The sequence below is a fragment of the Nannospalax galili genome, unplaced genomic scaffold (genome assembly GCF_000622305.1).
Source record: "Nannospalax galili isolate Female #2095 unplaced genomic scaffold, S.galili_v1.0 scaffold1433, whole genome shotgun sequence".
NCBI classification, from domain to species: Eukaryota; Metazoa; Chordata; class Mammalia; order Rodentia; family Spalacidae; genus Nannospalax; species Nannospalax galili.
The window spans coordinates 51,708-55,502 of NW_008331895.1; the positions used below are offsets into that span (position 1 = coordinate 51,708).

Below are 3,795 nucleotides of genomic sequence, written 5' to 3' on the forward strand. Positions count from 1 at the left end.
CAAATGCAAACTAAAGCAACTAATGAACATTAAGTGAGCAATGCAAACAAAACTTTGAGGAATTGTTCATACACAGGAGACAATGCGGTGTCAATCACAAGAACAGAGAAACAATAAATCATATGAAAGGAAAATCCTTTGAAAGAATTATATGAGCAGAGGCAAACTAGGAAAGAATCGTATGCCCAACTCAGTAAACTAGGAAACAAGTACTTTGACTAGAGGATAAATGAAAGAACAAACAAAACAGGAAATAACCCACAAAATTATAAGAACCAGCAAACACCTCTCAGTAGTAAATCTAAATGTTACTATCTTAATACTCAAGTTAAAAAATACAGAGTAGATGATTGATTAAAAAACGTGATATATACTGTTTCTTACAGAAAGACTCACTGTTTTCTCTAATAACACTGAGATGTTGGCACATGCACCTCTAATCTGTATGTATCTGATTATTGCTAGTCATAATCAGTTGCATTTGGGTCCTTGGCACCTGCGTATGTCTATAAAGTCATCAGGTAGATTTCAATAAACATTACCATTGGGGCTTATACTGAGTTCAATATTGTATAACTGTATTAATTCAACAGCGAACCTAAAAATTTTATAGGCACTCTTGAAAGAAATGTATCTTTGCTCTGGAAACTGTTATCCAGTATGTTAAAGCTGTAATGAAATGCTTCTTCTAAAACAAAACAAAACAAAAACATGATATAACTCTTTGTTGTCTGTGTGAAGCACACCTTGGAGCTGGAGCGATGACTCAGTGGTTAAGAGCACTGGCTGCTCTTGCAGAGGACCCGGGTTAGATTCCCAGCACCCACATGGTGGCTAACAACTGTCAGTAACTCCAGTTCCAGGGATCTGATGCCCTCTTCTTACTTCTGTGGGCATTTCATGACACAAGCTCTCTTAAACATATGTAGGCAATGCATTCATAAACATAAAATATAATAAATAAAATATTAAAAGAAGAAATACATCTTACTGGCAAAGACACAAGACTCAGGCTGAAAATAAATGGGTAAGGTTCAATAGAACAAATAAATTAAGCAAATACAAGTAGAATTTTTGTAAGTATGTGTTATATTGTAGACTTCTAAACAAAAGAAGCAGAAGACATGAAGAGGATGTAGGGGTTACTATATATTGCTAGAGGGAGCAATGCATCAGCAACACTTAACTGTAAATGTACATATGTACAGAACATTGGGTCACCTAATATTATATAAGGAACATGACTGGGTGTAGATATATAGGCAGATCTAGATATAGTAATAATGGGTGAAATGAATATTTCAATACTGTCAAAAGATCATTCATTGAGCAAGAAAATCAATAAAGGATCCTCAGAGTTAAACTGTAGCACCAATCCAATGAACTTAGCAGCCACCTACAGAGTATTCTGTACAGCATCTCTGAGATACAATTTCTTCTCTCTACTCTGTAGGACTTCCTCTAAAATGGATAATATTGTAAGCCCCCAGTAAGCCTTACAAAAGAAAGTAAAATATATCCCTTGTAATGTCAGATAATAGTGGGGAAAAAACAGGAAAGCAGAGGAAATCATAGTGATTACACAAATAAACAAAGATTGAAGAGTACACTCTTGAATGAACAATACATTATAAAAGAAATCAGGAAGGAAATTTAAAAATTGCTAGATTCAGCTGAAAATAGAATCGCAACTTGTGAGAACCCATAGAGTACAGGAAATGCAATCCTATTGCTTACATCTTAATTGTCAGAGAGAGCTCTAATAAATAACTAAATGAAGCACTTCAAGGCTTTAGAAAATCAAAAACAATATCAAACCTATAAAGTAGGTGGAGGAAAATTGGTATGGTTCAGGGTAGAAATTACTGAAATAGAGACTAAGAGAGCAATACAAAGAATCCATGGAACAAAGAGCTAGTTCCTTGTAAAATTAAAAATAAATTAACACTTGACCAAAATTTACAAAACAAAGTGTAATACAAAAAATAATAGTACAGGTGAAAAGGAGATAATTATATTAGATACCAATAAAATTTATAAGACCGTGCAAATACATTCAAAAGTTAGAAAATCTAAAAGTGAATATAGTAAGATACATATGTCTTATCAAAATTCAATCAAGATAATTAGAACAACTTAAACACATCTACAAATTGCAATGGAATTGAAACAGTTACAGGATATCGCTCAAATATCGCTACCAAATGTAAGCAGACCTAATAAGAACCAATGAAAATGTTATCTAAATATTTCTATGAATAGAAAGAGCTAATGTTCACACAAGCAGGCAGCCTGTGGACCAATTAACCTTATGCACTTAGATACAAAAATCTTTTATTAAATATATGCAAATTGAATTAACAGAATATTAATAGGAATCTTAAGCATGTTCAATACTGTTTCATTCCTGGATGCAAAAAGAATTCAGCCTACAAAAATAAACAAGTATAGTAAAGCACATACATATATTAAGGGAAAAATTATTCTAATGATAGATACAGATAAATCTATGGAAAAATAAGCCATATTTTCAGAATAAAATCTTTGAAGAAACTATGAAGTCAAGGAGCATCCCTCCACATGATAAAGGATAAATACAACAACCTGTCGACATTATATTAAATGGAGAGCATAGATGCCATTTTCTCTAAAATCAGATATGAGAAAAATATGTCCATTCTCTCCCTTATTACTTAATATAGTGCTTTAAGTTTTTGATAGAGAAAAAGATAAAAGAATGAGAAAAAATTAAAAAGTGAGAAGTCAAATTATCTTTAATTGGACATGACATGATCCCATGCTTAAAAGACCAGAAATACACCAGAAAAGCCATAGATATGACAAAAACTTCAACAAATTAGTAGGGCAGAAAACCAATATATAAAAATCAGTAACTTCTCTACGTGATAATAATTAACATGCTAAGAAAGAAACCAGGAGTCTCATAAATGCCTAGGAATAAATCCAACTAAGAAGATGCTTCTGTTGCTTTTCTTTTGTCATTTCACTTTTGGAAACTGGTGAATGTGGTGTAAATAAGGCATAATTAATGCTTTGCAGCCTTTTACTACCCTTAAATTTTATATCTTTGATGTAGGACCTGTGTAAGGAAGAGATGTATGTAAAAAAAATCAGTGATGGCTTCCTTATGCAACAGAATGCTGTGCATGAGGAAAGATTGTAATAGCCATGGTTGGTCCATAAACATAGGCAAACAGGGGTTTTTGGGCCACAGGAAGCTTGTTCATGTAAACCTGTGGTAATGATTACCTCAAGCACAAAACCCACGCAAACTCAGTGAGATGAGGACCAAAGTGTAGGGAGGGAAATGAGCAGCAAGCCAGCCCTAACCTGGGAGCTGCTGGAGACTGATTACTGCTGTGATGGGAGAGTAGCCCTTCCTTAAGATCTCTAGCTATACTGACGAGACTCCAGTGGATGAACTTGCATTGAAGGATGTCTGAGCACAAATGCTTGACTGGATAGGACTTAACATGTGTAGTGGAATGCATGAGGCTCTGTGGGGTGTATGGGGGGGCATGAATGGGGAAGGAGGTCTAATTTGATTAAGAACTGTTGTATGCATATTCAAAAGCTCAAAAAATATTTTAAATATTTATTATTTTTGTGTGTGTGAAAATAAAAGGAAGATGGATATTGTATCATATTTGTTACTTTGAATCCAGAGTGCCACACTTGTGACATAAATGATGATATACATAGGTGGGTGGACCAACACTCACTGTCCACTTGTTCTGCCTGAATAAAGCAGATAACTATGTTCACAACATTCCT

The 3,795-nt window shown here is 34.1% G+C and overlaps 1 non-coding gene across 1 annotated transcript; it reads left to right on the forward strand.

Annotated features, from left to right (window-relative positions):
• Nucleotides 1–2,986: 2,986 nt before the first annotated feature.
• On the forward strand, nucleotides 2,987–3,117 carry LOC115069262. Its single transcript, XR_003848534.1, has one exon. It is a non-coding gene; the product is annotated as a small nucleolar RNA SNORA13 (small nucleolar RNA).
• The last annotated feature ends 678 nt before the right edge of the window (nucleotides 3,118–3,795 follow it).